Consider the following 12,386-nt stretch of genomic DNA (forward strand, 5'->3'; position numbering starts at 1 on the left):
GGGGGGGGGGGGGGGGGGGGGGGGGGGGGGGGCAGACAAATGGCAGTGCAGCAGCTCAGTTAGATGGTAATTGTGTGTTTAAACAACGCAGAGTGACGCTTACACATGCAACACTTAGTGGCCAGTCTGTGATAAAAGATTGATTTGGTTCACTCTCTCGCTCTCACTCTTTGAAACACACGCACACACGCACACACGCGCACACACCCACACACGCGCACGCACACACACACACACACACACACACACACACACACACACTTTGGAATATGAGTGATGTGATTCAGGACACCTCTCGGCAGCCACTCTGCTTTCCATTCTAACGCCTGAGCAGAATACTAATCACTGGATCACATTACAGAGAGAGAGAAAGAGAGAGAGAGAGAGAGAGAGAGAGAGAGAGAGATGGAGCTATAGAATGAGGAGAAGCAGCGTGGAATAGCATGGATTATAGCATATAAGAATAATAAAGGTGGGCTTTGCCAGCCATGGTGTTTTTACTTCTTCCTCTGAGCATCATGCAAATGCTAAGTGATGAAAAAGTAATGTCCCAGGTATGTGAGAGTCAATCTAAGCAGTAGGGTTGGAGACATGCTGTGTAACATGCAATGTTATAGGTTTAAATAAATATGTAAAGTAAGTTTTAAATTACCTCCACCTCCACTAGCTACAATGCATCAGTAACAGTAATCCGAAATCACAATTGGTGGTAATATAACAGTGACATTGGCCATAATGCTGCATAACAAGAGCTGTTACTTTGTCATAATGGGAAAGGGGTCACCCACGGAGATTTATCCCCCAAATCTGCAGTCTCTCTCAGTTTTTTCCAAATAATAATATATACTGTTTATTGATCCTAGTGGGGAAATTACAATTTGCACTCTGTTTTTGTTAGAACTACACATAGGCCTGAAACACACACACACACACTCAGGACCTGTTCATGCAAAAATGGAGAGATGTCAGAGGGCTGCCAGGGCTGGACCAGCACCCTGGGTGGTTGGGGGGGAAGAAGGGAGCCCCCCTCCCTTCTTCCCCCCCAACCACCCAGGGTGCTGGTTACAGTTCCTTGCTAAAGAGCACCTGGCAGTGCCAGGGAGGTGAACTGGCACCTCTCCAGCTACCAATCCACACTCTGTACTTTGGTCCGTATGGGGACTTGAACCTGCAACCCTCCGATTCCCAACTCCCTATGGACTTGTTTTTTTCCACTGTTTTGGTTCAGTATGGCTCACACCAGCAGCCACAGGCAACAATATCCACTTTAGGACAATGTTGTCTTTTGAGCTTATTGCCATGCCCCCAAGTGGCCTTAAAATAATGAATGCTTCTTTAAATACATTTCGCTGATTAGAAGATGTACTTATGCTGATGTAACATTTTGTATGCAGGACTATTTATAATGACGTATTTTTGCACTGTGGTATTGTACTGTGGGATCTGAATATTTTTTTCCACCACAGATATTGAATGGAAAAAGTGGAGAAAACAAAGCTCCATCCACCTGTGTGCTGTAGGACTCCCCCTCAAGAGGCAGCCAGTAACAGAGACAGTTAGTCCCATTAACTGAAGTTATCGGAAACAATTGTTGGAGTCATTCTTCATGAGCAGTAAGTCAAATTAAAGCTATTTTTAGACTAATCTGGATCATCAAATACCAGTTTAGGCAGTGCCGTGTCCTGTGTTCTCAGTGCTGCATTTGCCTGCATGGCACAACATGCAAATACAAACGCTCACCCACTCTCCTTCTCCTCACCCTCCCTCCTCCCCTCCCCACCCCTCCTTTCCTCAACCCCATGCTGAAGCAATTATGTCCAGTGTGTGAGTCTTCTATAGGCAGTATGAGGGTGATTGATGATGCTGTCAGCACGGGGAACATGTTTTAACGTCAGAATAATCTCCCTGCTAATATATTACATCCACTGGATAGGGTTCAATCATTACTAATAGCGCTGCAAAGTTGGTGAGAGGGGAGCTGGTTTTCAGAGCACGTGCCTTTTTGTGTGTGTGTTTGTATGTGTATCTCATTAATCAGTGCACGAATAGAAGCAGGGAAATCTAGTATGCCCAACCAATAAACAAGTGTGCCATTGCAAGGTGGAATAACATCCAGCAAGAAGTGTTTACTTCTTACATAATTACTCACACATATCATACAGTCAGTGAACCGACTGAGACGCCGTTATTGTGAATGCGGGAGTCTTACCGTTACTCGATATAATATCGTCTTTTGAAATGAAAGAAGTGGAAAGAATGGCGCACAATGCATCCAACGCTTCAAAAAAAGGCAGCCTTGTGTCTAATCCGTGCTGTCTAATCTCTCAAATTGCTGTGACGTTTGATGAAGGGGTTTGAGCTGGTGTGAGGAGAGAAACGGGCCCAGTCAGAGACAGTGTGTGTGTGTTTGTGTGTGTGTGTGTGTGTTTTTTGCTGATGTGTACAGCACAGATCCAGCTGTGCCCTCCACGTCAGAACAAATCCTTCTTTAAATGCAAGCTGTGTTGTTTACAGCAGTTCTCTGCCTCCAGACACCGTCCTCTCGCTGCCTACACTGCCTCTGCTCATTTGACACTGCCTCCTCTCTTATCTTCTTTACATACTGCTGATCAGATGCCCCATCCCCCCACTTTCTATAGCTGGGATAGAATATGCATGTTGTCGCATGTTGCATGCACACACATGCATACAGGCTATACATCTGGAAACATGGGAGAAAGAAGAAGAAAGACCGTGTGTGTGTGTGTGTGCAGGAGAGAGTCTGTAGGGATTGGTGTTATATTCTGCTGGTGTCAGCTGGCTCGTGGCCTACAGATTAATGTGTGTGTATGTATGTGTGCACACGCATATGTGAGCGGTGCAAACAAAGGCACCCTCACAAACACCCATAAACAGATTAGCTCGTCTGCTGAGAAACAAAGGGTTAAGAGAGAATGCAGATTTCACAGGGAATGGGAGGGAGCCGAGGCTTTGCGTCTAGTTTTGGGGCGTGTGTGTGTGTGTGAGGGGTGAGCGGGGCCAGCGTGGCGGTGGAGCGCCGTGATCCCTCTCCCTAATACTGTGTGGAGAATCTCCTCGCTGGGCTCAGCTGCCAATTCTCCCCACTGTAAGAGTTCCATTCTCCTCCTCAGCCGGTGAAACAATACCGCCATGCCTTTCTGTGCATCTCCACACAAAGAGCCCAGCGCGGAGACAGATGCTCAGAGTGAACTGAGACACAGCACCAGGACAATAGACTGAGAATGGGTTTGTTTCGGCATTGTGTTGTGTGTTTGTGGAGACAAACAATAAAGAAAAGTTCCAAGGGATGGGCAACTTTTTCCTCAGTGTTGAGACTTTAAGAGGATGCACAGTTTACAGAAGTGGGGATTTGCTTCTTTGAGCAATCTGTTGTTGAAATTCATGTGTCTCAGCCTTAGCTCAAAGGACCTTTAGGTAACTCCACTGAAAGTCAGACAAGGAGAGACATTTTTTTTTCAGCACCTTTTTGCATGAAATATAACCCTGGTCTGATATAATAACAGCAGGGCCTGCATCACTCTATCTGCTGTTAAACAGCAACAAAAAAGATGCATGCCTGTGTACACACACACACAACCACACACACATTTTCTTTCCCATAAAAACAACCTTTCTTTGTGAGACACACCACCATAGCTGAGATTTTTCTAGCTTTTACTGCAATTCTGTCCAACTACTGAGTTGCTGCCGAGCAGACACACACACACACACACACACACACACACACACACACACACACACACACACAGAGACCTCACTATTCTAGACACACACAGTGTGGATAGTACACTGGCATACAGGAAGTTCCCCCTTTACGGGTGGCGGCGTTTGCTGAGACGTACCGCCCCAGAGGACCACCTCCATGGGACTTAGAGCCAATCACAACAGCCGAAACAAGCTCTTTATCTACAGGGGCTTATTAAGCTAATTGAATTAGCATGTTGTGGTTTCTGAACCTAAATACGATTAGCCTGCTATTACTGTGTTATCACGGTCCCTTGTTACTGTAACAGCAGGTTGCTTTTTGGCTGCTTCATTGGCTGGTTTTCCCTCTCTGTCTGCATAACTCTGGCGCTTTTCACATAGTCACATATCAGCTCCTTATCTGTTAGTTATCTGGCACAATTACTAATTACTAGCAACTAGGTGGTGAGCACATAGTGGAGCATTTAGCACCTAAAGAGCCAGATGTTTCCTTTAGGAGATGGTGGAGACCAAAAACCGAGCTTAAAGGAGAGTGAATGTTGGACTTACATCCATCAGGTGGACAGAGACACAACTCCAGATGAATGCCGCTGATGTCACTCTGTGTTGGCTGGATGTGTAAAAAGGCAACAGTTTCCTAAAAGGCTCGCCATGACAACTTCATAACTTGTCGAAATGTAATATCCAGTTTGTGGGCTTCCTCCAAGTGGCTGAAAATTAATTAATTCAGGTTTCAGTGTAAAGTAAACAGATAAAAACATTTTGTAAAATGTTAGCTTAAGCTAAAGGCGCGTTGTAGATGAAATTGATGATTTCTTTCTCTGCTTTTAACTTCACAATCTAGCAGTTTGTTTCAATATCAATTTCGAATGGTGGCTATCTAGATTTGGAATTATACTATTTCATCATTATGTAACATTAATGTCACAGGTGTTTATCATTGTATTGCATTGCCATTTGTATGATTTGATAACAATGTAACTTTAACCAGAAAATTGTCTTATTGAGGTTTAAATTTCTTTTTTTATAAAAGTGTCCTGACCAACAAAACAAACATGACATACAACAAGTAATTTATAATTAAGAACCAAAATACATAAAATGGATAATAAAAGCCTTGTATATGTTGTTGTGTTTGGAAGCAAAGCAAAGACTTTGAAAAAAGAAAACCTCCAGTGTTTGGTCTCAATGAACCTGGGTGAACACATCGCTCCTTGTGCACCGACGCTCCCGTTGCCAGCTGGGCAGGGAGTCATAGAGGCCGGCTTCAGTGAGAGAGAGTGGGAGGTGGGTTTGCTGGGTGGAAGGGGGTGCAGGGGTGAGGGGGCTGAGAGACCAGGTTGGGGAGTCAGCTGGTGTCTCAGAGCCTGTGATTAATACACTGGGGCTGCTCTGCACCACCTCCACACCACACTGTCCTCACCTCCAATTAGCATGCTAATGAACCTGCACGCATGTGTGACTGTTTATGTGTGTGTGTGTGTGTGTGTGTGTGTGTGTGTGACACACCTGAGGGCACTGTCTCACTGTGCAGCACAAATGGAAACAGGCTGGCACTCAGAGAAATGGCTACTGCTTTCTGCCAATTGAGACTCTGTGTGTGTGTATGTGTGTGTGTGTGTGTGTGTTTGTGTGTGTGTGTGTGTGTTATGGGCTGACCCTAGTCTTACCCGCTGCTGTTATGGTAACCGGTTGAATGGGAATGTTTTCTCTGTCTACTTCTACCTGTCATGGTGACCTTTGTTCTCTGTGACTGCAAGGTGGACATGAGCGGTCACAGCTCACTCTCCATGGATTCCAACGGAATCTACAGGTCCACCATGAAACACACAACACACATGAAACAAATAGACACATTCGATGGTCACTATATCAAAATGTTGAGGACATTCTTACCACAGCTATACATACATAGAATCCCCTACCAACTTTCTGGAGTCTCCAAACGGCACAACACTGCAATTGTTGTTGTAAGATTATTTTTTGGGGCTATTTCCTTTTATCATAGTGACAGTGGATGGACGTGAAAGGGGGATGACATGCAGCAAAGGGCCGCTGGTCAGATTCGAACCCCAGGCTGCTCATGGAGCCCAACAAGGGGCAAACACTCTTACTGGGTGAGCTAGAGCCCCCCCCCCCCCCCCCCCCCCCCCCCCCCCCCCCCTCTCCACATGTGTCATTTTTAAATTATCATGGGTAAATGTGCTGTGATTTTTACACTTTCTTTACAATTTGGCAGACAACCTGGGGGTGCACTAGCTGGCTAACTTAGCACTAAATTAGTCAACCCATCCAGCAAACGTTAAGTGACAAACTTAATTGTGGGTTAGCCTAGCGTTGTTAACCGTGGTCAAAACAATCCTGTTAAAAATACATTTATGAGTGTGTTGAACATTATTTGTAACCCTATAACAGAGCTCATAGCTACCAAGCATTTGCATGAGCCACTTCAATGTTGCACAATGTAGTAACCTGGATCCATATTAAAATATCACATCAATAAATTAGGTCTCTGCAGTATTACTGTGTTGCAAAGTGGCATGTAATCAATGAATAAATGATGCTGTGTTGCAGGAATAATTATGTAATACTGCTACTGAGTAAACTCTGTGACATTTTATGATTCAAAATAACTCTGACGTATCATCTGATTTTTCTGGGCGTTTCATGCTACAGGGGTCAAAGGTCAATTGACGCCATTGACAGGTGACCCGACGCCTCATGTCATGAATTAAAACATCAGATTTCTCAAGGTTCAAACATTGCTGTAAATTTGGCACAATGCACAAAGCTAAAATATATTTACATATATATATATTATATACAATATCTATTATACATATACAATATATATACATGACAGAGGTCGTTTTTAGACATTTTAATGCAAAAAATGTTTGGGTTTAAGTAATTAAGAAAGTGTTAATGACAAATTGCGTGACAAAAAAAATTGTACCGTTGCTAAGAACACTAAGACGCTTTTCTCTCTCTTTAAAAAAAAAAGTTAGGTAGAAGTAATCATCCTTGTACTTAAAATGAAGAGAGAAACAAACACAGAATGGGGGAGGCATGACATGCAGAAGTATAATTTTCTTCTCTTATTTTTCACCGGTAAGAAAGAGGTAATGCAAAACACATATTTTTTTATTTAAACAAACACAAGGGCTTGTGTTGGACAAACTTTGCATGATGGGACTTTCTTGTGCTTTTGTTAGGGGTGCTGAACCAAAACCAGGATTTGACAGTCCAGCATCCCAAATGCAAAAGGTAGCAACCACACATTTCGTCAGCTCAAAACACGTCTCCATTTCACCAGTGTCTTCTGGTTGTGCTAACCAACAACAACAACACACAACACACAATCCTTTGTCCTTTTGGACACTAGAATAAGAATCAGTACACACGCTTTATGGTCAGAGACCCTTCAGTGTGTCCAACATAACCTAGGTTACAAAAAATGTACATCAAATAGAGCGAACTTATAAATTCCTCATTTCTATTTCAGCCTTCTGGGTGCACATGTACATGTATGTACAGGAATGTGCATTTAAGTGCCTGAGTGTGTTTGCCCCTGTGTGTGTACAGGCAGGGAAACAGTGAGCAGCAGAGCTACAGTAACCTTTGCAATAATCAGTTCTGTCTGACGGGCCTCTTTAATTAACCTTGTAGGAAATTAATCCCAGTGTTAAATGGACAAGAAAAAGATGTTTGATTACCACCTCGAGCCTACTGGGACTTCTCCCTCTGTCTAATTGCCCAGGAAGAGAGAACAAGAGAAAAAAGTCGCAAGAATGAGAAAAGGAGAAGCAGATAGGGAGAGCGAGGCGAGAGGCGAGAGGGTAGAGGGGAGAGCGAAGCGCCTCCAATCCTGTGGTGTCATTAACGTCTGTGTGAATGTCAGTTAGTCCCTGGAGCACTGATAAGGCTTCACCAAGAAGAGAGCAAAGAGAGAAAAAGAGAGGACAGGGAGGAGAAGGACATTGAGAGAAAAAAGAAGGGAACATTTTGTTACACTGAGTGGGACAAAATACCTCATATCATTTCTGAGTAGTTACTGGGGATTAAGGGAGAAACAAGGCGAGTCTGGGGCCAAGTAGTTCCTGACGCTTCAAACTCTGGTACCTGGAGCCCACAATCAGCTTTCTGTCCTACCGTCCTCCTGGCCGTGTCTTCTGTGTGTTATTTGTGGCATTGGGATCTTGACACTGACACATTATGATCGTTAATGGTAAATGTCCTTATTATTATTATTATTATTATTACTGTTGTCACTGTTACATTTACACTGTCTTCCTCTTTTTTTCTCCATACTGTATTCTTTTTGCTAAAAACTGCTGCTGGAAATTTCAATTTCCTTGCGGGAGTCGTCCCAAAAGGATCAATAAAGAGAAGTCTAAGTCTGAGTCTTGCATATAGAAATGATGCACACTTTTCTCTCTTCCAAGGCGTTCATTGCATTGCGTTCAGTTGTAGCTTACACATGAAAAGTATTAAAAATGATAATAGTAATTATATTACTTTTCTTTGACATAGCACCTTCTACAGACCAAGTCACAAAGTGCTTCATATTGTAAAGAATGTGTATGATAACTGTAAAAAGAGAAGCTTGAGAGAGAGAGGACATTTGAATTATATCAATTGCCACACCTTTGCACACCTGGAAATCAATAAGTAATGTGGGCGGGATTGTCAGAAAATCTGTTTTATAAAGTTACACTAAAAATCAGAAAGTGACGCAAACTTTGTAGCAGCAACTCTGAATCAAGGACTGTGTATTATAAGTCACTTGAGAAATGACAGACAACAGTTTTAATGTGGAATGCACTGTGGAAGACATTCTCTGGTGTGTTCTTTTGTGGCAACCCTGTCTATATAAAAAATGTACAGTGTATATACATACATACATGCATACATACATACATGCAAACATACATACATACAGTACATACATACAAACATACTAATACACGTACATACATGCATTAAAACTGCATTTTCAATGACGTTTTGAGGGAAACTCATTAACCAGAGACGTCACATTGTGAAACTTTCGCAGTTCTGAACATGTGGTTAATGTTGTGAATTAAAACAAGACTACTTAGTGAGGTTTAGGAAGTGATCATGGTTTGGGTTTAAATAAGTAGGCTTACTGCGTAAATTAAGTTACACGTATGTTATGCACGTTAAATAATAAGTAAATGTTGACTTTTGATTTTACACGGCACTCACACACAGCCGTCTACTGGGCGAAACCCCCCTTGTTCAAAAGAAACCTATTTGCGATACATCAAAAACAAATGTGATCGGGAGCAAATCTTTCTCTAAACGGGATTATGAGTAGTTTAGATGTGTTGGAACGTGGTTTTTAGGCAACGGGCTCTTTGTGGAGCTTCAGAGCTGTGAGGATGTGATAGTGTGGGTGCGTGCCAATGTCCCACAGTCCTATGTTCCCACATTTCTAAGAATTTTCTTTCTCTAAAAATTAGGCCCTACTTTCCCACATTTCAAAGATTTACACAGGGCTTAATTATCAGTGAAAATAATTTCTTTGAAGTGTGGGAACGTAGGGCTGTGGGACCATTGGGGTGTGGGACCACAAGGATGTGGGACTATTAGGCTGTGGGGACATAGGGCTGTGCGACCAATGGGCTGTGGGACCTTAGGGCTGTAGGACTATTAGGCTGTGGGGACATAGGGCTGTGGGGACATAGGGCTGTGGGGACATTGGGCTGTGGGACAACTGGACTGTAGGACCATGAGGATGTGGGACCGTAGGACTGTGGGACCAATCTACATCCATCCATCCACTAATCTACATCCATCTTTGTTTTCAAAGGCCTGTTGGAGCAGGTGCTTCCCTTCTCTCCTCGCTAACGTCTCCAGATCTTTGCACTGACCTCAGCTATCCATGACTCATCGCGCAGCGTGCTGGCTCCGTGTGTCTGTGCATGTGTGTGTTGGCTGTGCTCATCGGTGTGTGTCGACTTCCCGGATCCCTGCAGGTGTCTGTATCAATAACCCCGGGGGCAGAGTGAAGAGAACCAGCGCAGGCTATGTTCGCTGTTTCCAGCCCTGGCTGTTTAGTCTGTCCAATGATATACAGTGTGTCTGTCTGAATGTTATGTCACCGTTTGGCAAAGTGGTCTGTCGCTCTGTCCTTTTATGTAGAATCACATTCTGATGAGCTCTAAAAAAAAAACTAATCATTGGCTATGTTTTACTTCTCCATTTATTAGTTCAAATAAATGCAATTAAACAGAAAACTTCAGTTACTCATAAGTTATTGTTCACTGAAAAAGTAAAAGTGTTACTTTATTAATGATCAAATGAATTTAATTTATGGCATCAACTTATACCAAGTGTTATCTTTACACATAGAGTAGGTCTAGATCACACTCTATAATTTACAAAGACCCAACAATTCCAGTCCCCCCAGAATAAGCATTTAGTGCAACAGTGGCGAGGAAAAACTCTTTTAAGGGAGAAACCTGGGACAGACCCAGGCTCTTGGTAGGCGGTGTCTGACGGTGCCGGTTGGGGGTGTGATAAACAGTGGCAACGGTAGTCACAATAAAGATAATGGAACTATGTGGTTGTAGTAGTTTGTGCTACAGGGCACTGCAGGGCGTTGCAGTACGTAGAAGGATGTAGCAGGGCATAGCAGGGTGTAGAAGGATGTAGCAGGGCATGGCAGGGTGTAGAAGGATGTAGCAGGGCACGGCAGGGTGTAGAAGGATGTAGCAGGGCATGGCAGGGTGTAGAAGGATGTAGCAGGGCATAGCAGGACCATAATTGCTCACATTACTGATACTGCTCAGCCCTGCTTAATTAAAGGTGTCTTCCAACAGCACTGAAGCCGACCCACCCATTGTTGTATCTTCAGTATTTACCCATGCAGCAATGGGAAACAAGACACTGTGGTTCAACAAGCTGCCGGACTACTTTCTAGAGGTATCGGTCTTCAGCAGCTAGCGTTGGCAAAGCTCTGGTGATTACATGTCACATTCCAAGAGTCCTGTCCTCACACCCTCTACCGCTGGACAAAGCCAGGTGATTCCCAACGCAGCCAGCAGAAAACATATTTCTCACCTTTGGGCAGAGGTTAGCTGCACCCCCCACACTCTACATCAGTGGTGGAATGTAACAAGGTACGTATACTCAAGTACTGTCCCTAAGTACAAATTTCTACTTCACTTTCTACTTCTACTCCGCTACCTTTCAGGGAGAAATATTCTACTTTTTACTCTACTACATTCATCTGACAGCTTTATTCACTAGTTACTTTACACATTAAGATTTCTGTACACAAAACGTGTAGATTATAAAATACAATGTTTTGTTATAAAGTAAACTACCCAGCTGCACAATAAATCATTATTTTATTGAATTGGCAATATGAAGTAGTGCAACATCCAAGTCGCAGGGGCGCGCAATATTTGATGAAGGCAAATATGTGTCAATTCATTCTAAAATAAAGTACTGTGGTGCTGCAGAGACATCCCAACTTACAAATCATATCCTACAGACTAAAGAAAACATCTTTATTTGGTACAGATCGCAAAAAACACACTTTAAAAAAAATGTATAATAATAATACAAAAATGATCATTACCTCCAGTGTCATCTATTATATTTTAATCGCAATATCAGTCAAAATAATCCTACCAACACTATAATGGCCTACAAGTGCAGCTGAAATGATTATACCATTAAACACTTGATTTTCTGCATTACTACTTTTACTTTTAATACATGAACACATTTTCCTCATGATACTTACATACTTTTATGTAAGTGGCGTTCAATTGAGGACTTTAACTTCAGAGTATTTTTTTAGTGTGGGATTAGAACTTTTACTTGAGTAAAGGATCTCAATGCTACTTCCACCACAGCTCCTCACACTGCACCAAGCTAACGTCCTGTATCAGTCCACGGACAGAGACAATGTTTATATTCAAAGTTATCTACATCCTGGTAAGACATGCAAACAAGCCAAATCCCCAAAATGTCCAATTAACTTTACATAATGTAAGTGTAGCGTTGCAGGAATTCAGGTTACTGAATTTTCAAATTTGCATCCCATGACAACACTTAGAACTGGTAAAGGTAATCCCAAGAATACTTTGGAGGAAGTACACCGTGGTTGAGATGCATTCTCTTGAAATGCACAGTAAATCCACATTGAGGCTAACTATAGGCTAGTGAAGGTAGCACATGGGTTATCTTGCTGTTTGTGGTTTGCCCTACAAGTTTCTAACTATCCAATTTAAACGTGTATGTTATCTCTCTCAAGTCTTGGTAAACTAAGTGAGTACAAATATATATATATACAAAAATGTATATAAATCAAATTAAAATGCAGACCATGAGATGATCGGATTTTAGACAGTCTGATTTTCAGATCTGTATTTACATGCGAGTCTATTTGAATATTGTTCTTTTCAGTCGAGCGTCCACTCACTTCATTGTCTACAGCTCACCTTGCCTTCTCCTCTTAATGATCTCATTAGTGTTACCTCATCAGCGGGGTCAAACCCTGGAAACGCACCTTACAACACTGCCAGCAGATCCCATTACACTATTTGAATAAATACAAGGCAATTTGTCACTGTCATGTCAGAGTTGCCCCTTTCTCTGTCTGCCCCGGCTGGTTCTCTCAT

General features: G+C 42.6%; 2 long non-coding RNA genes across 2 annotated transcripts in view; both read left to right on the top strand.

The window, feature by feature from the left end:
- LOC117951790 overlaps window positions 1-12,386 on the top strand; it is a 265,968-nt gene that overhangs the window by 113,414 nt on the left and 140,168 nt on the right. The gene's annotated exons all lie outside the window — the stretch shown is intronic.
- The window catches only part of LOC117951791, a 17,554-nt gene continuing 13,949 nt past the window's right edge, over window positions 8,782-12,386 (top strand). The window contains exon 1 of the long non-coding RNA XR_004658247.1: window positions 8,782-8,792. This is a non-coding gene — a long non-coding RNA (uncharacterized LOC117951791). The remainder of the gene's footprint in view (window positions 8,793-12,386) is intronic.

The sequence above is a fragment of the Etheostoma cragini genome, chromosome 10 (assembly GCF_013103735.1).
Source record: "Etheostoma cragini isolate CJK2018 chromosome 10, CSU_Ecrag_1.0, whole genome shotgun sequence".
NCBI lineage: Eukaryota > Metazoa > Chordata > Actinopteri > Perciformes > Percidae > Etheostoma > Etheostoma cragini.